General features: G+C 37.3%; 2 protein-coding genes and 1 long non-coding RNA gene across 4 annotated transcripts in view; 1 reads left to right on the top strand and 2 right to left on the bottom strand.

Annotated features, from left to right (window-relative positions):
* Nucleotides 1–9,967, bottom strand: part of LOC125661245 (uncharacterized) — a 211,627-nt gene that overhangs the window by 7,928 nt on the left and 193,732 nt on the right. The gene's annotated exons all lie outside the window — the stretch shown is intronic.
* Nucleotides 1–9,967, bottom strand: part of LOC125661226 (uncharacterized) — a 117,534-nt gene that overhangs the window by 51,656 nt on the left and 55,911 nt on the right. The gene's annotated exons all lie outside the window — the stretch shown is intronic.
* Nucleotides 253–9,262, top strand: LOC125661253 (uncharacterized). Its single transcript, XR_007364788.2, has 5 exons — nt 253–349; nt 2,886–3,000; nt 5,025–5,075; nt 5,231–5,373; nt 8,027–9,262. It is a non-coding gene; the product is annotated as an uncharacterized LOC125661253 (long non-coding RNA).

Below are 9,967 nucleotides of genomic sequence, written 5' to 3'. Positions count from 1 at the left end.
ATTAAAATCAAGATCTAATTTGATTGAGGAAATTCGGCATGCATGGACTAGCATCATGCCTGTCTATACATGTATATGTTAACATCAAATGTAATCAGACAAAACTTCTTAGATATGTAGTTATATAGATAATAACCAAAGTAATTGGAAAATACATGGGACGTTTCGTACCGCAAATTGGGGCGAACCGTCCTAGTGCGAATCGTCTTAGTACCGGGAATTTTCGAGGATGCGCGAGTGCTAAAAACAAGAGTTATCTTTCTTGCTGAAGCAGAAGACGCAGTGAAAACGAAAATGGATGCCGAAGCAGCATGGTCAGAAAGAGAGCTTATTTTAGGGATATTTGAAGGTACTCAGCGAAAATTATTGTTACATGTAGGTACTATTTATTTTTATGGTTATTTGCCTTTACCTGAGTTGCATGAATGAGGATGGTTTTATATGGGGGGGGGGGGGGGGGGGGGGGGGGGGGGGGGGGGGGGGGTCATTGTCAAAGTAACCTAATGTAGTCTAGATATAGGTATGTATTTTATTAGGGGGTGGTATGGTGTATTATAATAATTATTAGATACCAAATTACTGTTTCCAGTGGATTAATGTGTTTTTCGATCTCTGGGGTCTGGGCAGGACGACAGAAGATTTGAATTTGTGCAAGCACATCACCATAAGGGACTTTTATAGGGGTTTAAAGTATAATATATAGGAATTAATATATTTTTAACCAGGAGATGGTGGACAAGAGATGTGACTTGCGCGACGTGTTGATTGATTGAATATTGTTTAACGTCCCTCTTGAGAATATTTCAATCATATCGAGACGTCACTATTGCCGCGCCGGTGAAGGGCTGCAAAATTTAGGCCTATGCTTGGCGCTTATGGCCATTAAGCAGGGAAGGATCTTTATCGTGCCACAACTGCTGCGACATGGGACCTCGGTTATTGTGGTCTCATCTGAAGGACCGCCCCATTTAGTCACCTCTTTAAGTCTTATGACAAGCAGGAGGGTACTGAGGACCTATTCTAACCTGGATCCCCTTTTGATGCATGTAAAGTGTTGATATGTGCATTCAAGTTGATAGACACAATATCATAACTGAGGGGGTGTTACAAAAATGTGTAGAACATGTAACAGGAAGGAAGAAAATGCAACGGGCCAGACGGGGATTTGAACCTTGGCCCCCTGAATCTCTAGTCAGGTGCTCTACCAACTGAGCTAACTGGCCACCAGCTTGAAGAGGTCAACGCTAATCGGGTATTTTCACCTGTCAATTCCAGGGGCTGGTATACAGTACCCAAGGTAACAGGAAGGAAAAAAATGCAATTTGGACAAGACCGGGATTTGAACCTTGGCCCCCCGAATCTCTAGTCATTATATATGCGCTCTAGCAACTGAACACTGGCCATCAGCGATGGAACCCGGTTGACCGATCAAATATGAAATCTAAATTAAAGCTTCTGACATAGAGCAGATTCAAGATTGTTCAAATCATGGCCTCCATGGGTATGGTGGGGCCACAATATGGGATAAAAGTTTTAAAGGTGAATATATCGAGGGAAAATCTTTGAAAATCTTCTCAAGAACCTTTGGGATAGAAAAGTTGAAATATAAATGAAAGCTTCCTGACAGATTCAAGTTTGATCTGTCAGATCAAATCATGGCCCCCTGTGGTAAGGTGGAGTCACAATAGGGGATCAAAGGTTTACATTCTGATATAAAAAAATATCTCGAGAGCTATTTAAGCTAGGGTTTTCATTATTTCGTATATACGTTCCTTAGGCAAGATCTTTCATGTGATCCAATGTAGTGTGACCTTGACCTGTAAGTATGACATACTTTTAAAAATAATTCTGACCTATAAATTCTGATTGTCATCAAAATACATTTCATAGCGCTATTTCATCTATGATCAAGCCTTGGGCTAACCTCATTCATATGAATAGATAATTTGTATTTTTATCATACTACATGTATCACAAGTACGCATTACTTTGGGGGTGTAAACGTATTTAAATTCGCTAATCAGTGATTATTTAAGACCTGTTTTAGGTCCGGATATCAGCCCTTTCCCCTCACAAAAAATATCATTTTGTTCCCAATTTAACTTGCACTTTTGCCAATAATACAAACTGGCGAAAAACGTATTTGTTAAAAAAATAAGTTCAATGTGAGTTGTTTATGTACGACATGACAAAGACGTGCATCAATTCTAGATGATTTAGAAAGAATAGTAAAAAAAAATTAAGAACTTAAAGAAAAGAAAGTTAAATATGTAAAATAAAAGAAGAATGACATCAATTTGTGTTTGATTTCTTGTTTGATATGATATATTTAGCATATTTACAATAATGTTTAGGTTTTCCCAATTTGATCAAAATGTTGACAATTATTCCCAATTCGAAAGCCACAGGACCCTTTTGAAAAATGTTGAAAACTCACTGCTAATGCGTAATTGTATGCATGATTTTCAACTTAAATGCGTATTTGGTAAAATTCAACAAGCATTTACATTGATACACACCTTATCTGGAGCTCTGGTTCACTGAACTATTTAAGGTAGGCCTAGGTCTTTCGTATTTTTAATATGAATTCTTTACCATATTTATGGCAAGACCTTGTTATAATTTGGTGTTGACACTGAACAACAGCAGAGCCAAGGTGGCTCAGCTGAGCGATGTGGCAACTGGACCTCTTGTTTATATTGTTAGTTACGTTTTTATATTCATCGGGATCTTATTCCATGGTAGGGCATATGAATATCTAGAGGTAGTAGATGAAACGCAGTTCATTATTCTAATATTTCAAGCTCTTTAATTGCAATAGGAACATACCATTGAAAATATATATCAAATCTGTTCATTAATCATGTGAGTTTTTTTTCCTATAGGTGGTGACTGAAGTCTGGTCAGTCGACAGGCAGCAGTACTCAATTTACTGCATTCCAGCTGCAATCCAACTGCTGAAGTTGCGGGTATTCAGAATCGGCCTTCAAACAGTTGATGGTAAGTAGAATTACAAACAGGATTCAGAAGTCTGACTCTTTGTAAGTAATTAAAATAGTAGCAACCACCACCCATTTTTTTAAAAATTACCCAAAACAATAAAAATCAGGTGTAATTACCAATTTTGAGTATGCTGATTTCAAATCTGGATTCCTTTTACTCCAATTTCTTATAGAAAATGAGGTATAGTGTCTTAAACACCCCTACCGTCAGGTTGCCAAAAACGGAAAATGTTTCATTTCGCATCAAAAAGTGACCCAACTTTATTTCTTGAAACACCATTACCCAAAACAATAAAAAACAGGTGTAATTACCAATTTTGAGTATGCTGAATTCAATTCTGAATTCCTTTTACTCCACTTCCTTACAGAAAATGAGGTATAGTGTCTTAAACACCCCTACCGTCAGGTTGTCAAAAATTGAAAATGTTCCATTTCACATTAAAAAGTGACCTGAAAGTTATTTCTTGAAATAAGGCATACAACAGAAAAGGAAAACAATTAATACTTAATTGTTCCATGAACATTCTTAGTTGTTTTGGAAAGAATATATCTCACCTCTGGACTTCACAGATACAGGAAAGGAAGAGGAATACGGAGCGGATCAACGTTCTTAAATTTAATCAGATTGGGCCATAGCCTAATGAACTGATGAACAGGAGCAAAAGTAAAATTAATAGGAAAACTGATTTATTAAACATCAGCAAGTCTTTTCCGAGAACTTCTGGTAGAGCTGTTGGGGGGGGGGGGGGGGGGCTGAGTTGCATCATTATCAGAATTTACCGAAACAGTGGACTCTCTGGCCAGTCTGGGGGCTGAGCTAGTTGCATCAGAACTGACAGAAGCAGAACTCTCTGGCCAGTCGGGGGGCTGAGTGGTATCAGAATCTATTTTTTTTTTTTTTCAAAATTCAAAAATTTAAAAACTGCATGATCAGATTTTTTTGTAACACTAATAATTAATGTCCCTTTATTGCGATGACTCTTCAAGTACAAACCATGATATTAAAAAAAGGAAATGAAATGATAGATAAATAAATAAATAAAACTATTTGTAAGTTACTTTATTTATCTGTAAGTAAGTCACTAATTAAGTGTAACTTGAGCGGTAGTGCAACTTGCAAGTGAAAATTGCATCATCTGTAGCTTATGACCCCTTTTGCCTTGCCTTGTAATTAATATTGTTGAAAATTTGGAAAATAGCATTTTTAACCCCCCAGTCCATACCCCACTTTTCTTTAAACGTTAAAAATCCAGCTAATTCAGTGAGGAAGAAATGCCACTACCATATTTCGAATTTCCTCTAGACTATATCAAATTAAATACCGCACTGCTATCAGTCACAGATTGACACTGGTAGGGGTATGGGGACCTGGTCTGCGAGTGTGATGGAAAAGATTCTGATGAAAATAAAGATTCACTCATCATTCAGAAATGTATAAACATTGTATTATTGTATACCACCGGTACGTTGTGAGTACGTTAATAATGGGAGTTATCTTTCCTTGGATATCTAAATCAATCAAATACTATATGAACACGGGCAATTATCGTCCATGTTTGACCTCAGTATAATTTATTCATGCATAAAAGGTATTAATATGTCACTCTTTGTTGCGTATTTCACCGTTAAGTAAATGTTTACATATACTCGCTCTGCTTTATCGCTTCAATCTCAAAGGGATTTTCTGGAATGTGCCTAATCACGTGAGATACGCTAAATATAGCTATTATAGATCCGAACGATCAACTTCGTATCATTTGTAGGCTCTAGGTTTATCCATACTAGCCCGTAAAAAATAGGGTGGAACCTCGTCCAACCTTTCCTGTAGAAATAAAAATAGAACATGACACGCCACCTAGCGAGCGTGGTTGTTGCTAAAAATAGATATTATTGTTATATATACAGGTTTTGTTTTATGTTGCATGTATCTTTTGGCTAAAATAGGGACCTAAACTTGATGCTTTTTGAACTCATTTTTATGCTCTTGGACTAGTGACAAGTGTCAATGTTTTGTTTTTTCAGAAGCCCGCCCTGGTAGATGGAATCTGCTGCTTGACCAGCAGCACTGTCCAGGTCAGTGGTTACCTATTGCTCTAAACAAGGGTGACACGTGGAGACTCATTTTTCCTGAGGGTCTTGACGTTCACTAGCTGGCAATATTTGTTACTCATATCAGCCACATTTACATTCTCAAGTTTAATTCATAACTGATTGCTGGATATTTGTAGAGACAGAGTGGTTGATGCTGGATAGAAGACTTTTCCTCAGCCATTATTACCTGCTAGTAGAGGCTGAACACTTTAATTAATATATCTGTGGTTTTGCTGAGATGTAGCAATCCTGGGAATTTTCCAAAGAAGATTCAAGAGAAGTATTAAATTTTCTCATAAGTTCAGACTGTAGAGAGCATGAAAGCAGATATTACAGTTATCTCCCTTAGACTAGATGACTACAATACAGCTCACTTTCAAATCATCTAAGTTTAGACTTATAATGCTGTTTGAATGCTTTGAATTTGGCTACGGTTACTAGTTAAAGACATGAACACATATATTGCCTCAGTTTACTTACAATTATAATATATACCTATAAGTATAAATTGTCCTTCTCTTAATTTTGTATACTTTGTGGAATTTATGAAAATTGCATGATCACTGTTCGTTATCTTCTCTTTATATTACCAGTAGATTCTATGTACCTGACTCATCAGGAATGCATTGTTAGGTCACCTTAGTCACTCAGGTGATCTTTTGCTATTGATCTGCCCGTTCGTTATTGTCATCTGTTGATTGATTGTATATCTATTCATTTAACATCCCCTCAACAAAATTTCACTCATGGAGACATCACCATTTCCGGTGAAGGTCTGCAAAATTTAGGTCTATGCTCGGCACTTATGGTCTTTGAGCAGGGAGGGATTTTTATCTTGCCACAAAACATTCTTGGGGAAAAGGGGATTCATGTTTGTTCAAATGAAGCAGCGTGTCAACTTGAAAGGGGAAATACAGTGAAACTTCTCCAAATCGATCCCTCAGAAAACCATTCCTCCCTGAACATCGCCCAATTCTTAAAGTTTCCGTAGGAATCTTAACATATCCTTTCAAAGAAATTCATATAGTCCAAAGTGTGACTTTTCGAGATCTCCGCCATTTTTGACAGAGACTTCTGGGATGATCCTGTTAAAGGTTCAGATTTAGCTCGGGTTATTCTGTGCTCTTCAGTCATTGGAGCTTGCAATATGAGCCAGAGCACTGCGCTCACTATTAATATGCAAGTAGCTGCATTTAATTCAAATTGAAGTTGAACACAAGGACCCCAGGGGTAGGGTGGGGCACGATATGAAATCAGAGTTTTATATGGTAATATGCAGAAAATTTATGAAAACAAAGACTTTTCAAGAGGAGCAGGGCCATACTAAATCATATCCAAATGCGAATGTCCCCAAGTTGTGTGAAAACAAGGTTTTTTTATGATCCTGACTAAGGATGGGGTGGAATTGTTTTTGTCCTGTCTGTCTGAAATATTAACCTTCCTCATAACTTTTGAATAATTAGCAATGGGACTCTCATATTTCATATTTACATTCTTTTTTATAGCCATAAAGTTTTTCACCTTGTGACCTTGACATTAGAGTTTGATCTACTGACCGGTCAGGGTTTGACACTAAGGCACGTCCGACCGACCGAGTCTACTAAATGATAGGTCCGGTCGGATAAAATGTCGATTTACTAGTCCGACTGGTCGTGTTAAAAAAATAAACAAGAAACTTTACTTTAAACCGTAAGATATTTTATTCTTAACTAAAAGAAAATAACTGTAAAGAGTTTGCAAGCAATCTTGAACCGTGTGATGGAATAATCTCTATTTCTTAGTTCTAATAAATAAGTCGCGGTCGGTAGTGATGTTTTACGACATCTACTCGATGTTCTTTTTAAACAGTTTATTTGAATTGAATATAATAAAGTGTTTATGAAGTCAATAAATTACGTCGTAAACAGCTATTTATCGGTGTTGACATATGTGCGGGAATGTCTCTATATTTAAATACGACTTCTCGTCCTCAAGGAAAGACGTCCCATGAGAAAAAAGAAAAGGTTAGGAAGAAACAAAGCAGGGATTATGAAATATAAATTAAATAAAAAGCCGGTTGAGGTCATTTTTTACTAACTAGACTAAAGAATATCCGTGCCGGGTAGAATTTAAAGAAACAGAAAACGTGTTTGAAAATCAAATGGAAGGACGAGACTTAAGATATTTTTGAGACAATTAAATACGATTTGGTTCAAACTTAACGTTTGTCATTTAAATGAAGTATTTAAATATGGAGAAACTATCAGGGGTTTTTTCTGGAAAGTTGGTCAGGACTAGTGGATATAGAGTCAGGTTTAGTAAAAATCATTTAAAGTAGCCCGACTGGTCTAGTGCTCAAAAAAGTAAATGTCAAACCCTGCCGGTTTAGGTAGAACTTTCATATTTTGTATACATATAATGACCTGAACGTTTTACAGAATAGTCATATTGGTATTGAGGCATTCCTGTGTTCTGTGAATTTAAGTTTGCTTTATGTCGTGAGCTTAGGGGCTAGGTAGGTGGGGCCACAAGATTGGGTCAACATTTTTCATAGGAATAATGATTGAAAATACAAAAAAATTAAAAATCAAAACAGCTGACCAAGAGCAAGGTGACTCGGGTGAGTGATGTGGCCTAAGGGCCTCTTTGTGATTAAACTCTTTAAGATTATAAACTATGTTTCTAACAATTTATCTGAAATTATTTGTATGCGTTGATTTTGGGGTCCAAAGGTCAAGGTCGCTACTGGACTTCATGCTTGTATAAATTCATTACGGAAACATATGCCCTGCATTGCAGAGTTCTTATTCATATTCTGTCATGAAACAGAGAACAAGCTCGCTTGACAAAAATCTCTTCAAAAAATTTACTGAGGATTTTTAACTAGCAGACAATTTTACTTGCCTGTCTGATTTCTGGTGATTCCAGCACTCAATGCTACTTTGGTTTTTCAGCTTTCTGGACCTCAAGAGATGTTGACACTCTGCTGATGAAGCAGAAGCAGAAAGCAGTTCTCTTACCATCAGATCTGATCCGTTTTTGGAGATAGCCTTTTGTATGGAGCTGGTAATTTTGTTTTCCTTTTTAGCTCACTTGAAATCTAATCTCATGTGAAATTTTCTGATCTCCCGTTGTCTGTGGTCCATCCGTCCTTCTTATGTAAACTTTACACACTTTTAAGATCCCCGAAAAATTTAAGGAGCATAAATATAGTCTCTGTCGTGTCTGTTCCACCTCATATCTCCTAAACTTTTCATCAGAAATTGATCAAATTGATCACAAATATTCAGGTAAAGACTTGTGGATCAAAGTCTCTCAAGGTCATTGTGGAAAGGCCAAGGTCACTCAGAAAATGAAAGTGCCTTATTTCAACAGTAATTGATCAGCAATAGTTCTTGGGACAGGGGACTTTTGGTTCAAGGTCATTTTTGCAGAGTTTCCGTAAACCATCGGTCCTACCAGCAAATCCGATAGAAAATCGAAATGTCTGATAAAACTTGCTATACTATCGGTCCGCATGACCGATTATTGTTTCCTTAACAATCCGGAATTTTTCTTTGTATCCGGAGAGTTTTTTCTTTTCATCATAATCTCAAAAACGCATTGGAGAGTGCAAAATTTCATTTTCATTTAAGCGCTTACTTTACTCTGATATATTGCCATGTGGCCGATAAAGTTTGTACCAGGTTTAAAGCCTGGTATTAAACGAAAAGCCCCCTTGGTACAGAATGGTGTGACTGAGGAAAAAAGTACGAAGAAACTCGTATCCGTGAGTTTAATAGTTTAAAATAGAGTGGCAGAAAGGAAGGGAATGGCTCAAACATGGAGAAAATGGCATGACGTGCTCCATTTGTATTGAGGTAGGGCAAACAAGACACTTTCCCAAATCCACCTTCACTTCTTGATCAAAAAATTATAGATTTTCAACCATCTCCGATCATGAGACATCTTTGAATATTTTGCACTTTTTTATTTTTAAAACACTTAACAGAACATATACTACATTGAACAATAATTTGTTAAAGTGAAAATTATATAGGAATTTATTTGGACTGATAGAATTTGCTTCGGATTGGTAGAACACATTATGTTATCAGTCCGAATGACTGACAGAAATATTTGGTTTTCGGAAACTCTGTTTTTGAAAAGTCAAGGACACTCAGAACATGTACTTTATAGAAGGAACAAAATGCGTATTTCAACTGTTTTAGCTCACCTGATTCTGATCGCCTGTTGTCTGTCATCTGTCTGTCTGTCTGTAAACTTTTTACATTTTTGACTTCCTCTCCAGAACCACTGGCCAATTTCAAACCAAACTTGGAAAAAAGCATCCTTGGGTGAAGATCATTTAAGTTTGTTCAAATGAAAGGCCATGCCAGTGTAGTGAAATTGGGGGGTGGATTTTTGGTATTTCTGGTCGAGCTCGGAGTCCTCTGAGCCTGCACGTGATTTTCTCTCTCTTACCCGCGAACTCTAGGCAAGCGGACGTGTCTTATATAGTGCAGCAGTGTAGTTATTGTATTTGTTAACCCTGTAAGTTGTTCTGTGTATTTGTTAATATATCTGTTTATAAGTGTTTTTCCGGTGTTCTTTGTGTGTAGGAAATCACTTTATTGGCGTCGCCGGTAGGATATTTTGCCCACCTGCGCCGCGGATCATAGCGGGGGCCGCGTGGTCGCAGGTGGGAGCCATTTTGAAATGTTAGAATTTCGTAGTTAATTTTATTAGTTTACATGGTTAAATGTAATTATTGTGCCTTGTCTTGTATTATTCTGGTTTGTGGCTAGGCAGTAGGCAGTAATTCTGATGGCCTGGTATTCTGGGTAAGGTAGTAGGGCAGGGAAGCTTGGCGGGTACCCAAGTAGGGGATGCGGGGTCGCCGGGTGGCAGGGGTA

The sequence above is a fragment of the Ostrea edulis genome, chromosome 8, assembly GCF_947568905.1.
Source record: "Ostrea edulis chromosome 8, xbOstEdul1.1, whole genome shotgun sequence".
Classification (NCBI taxonomy): domain Eukaryota; kingdom Metazoa; phylum Mollusca; class Bivalvia; order Ostreida; family Ostreidae; genus Ostrea; species Ostrea edulis.
This window is presented reverse-complemented; position numbering and strand designations above follow the sequence as displayed.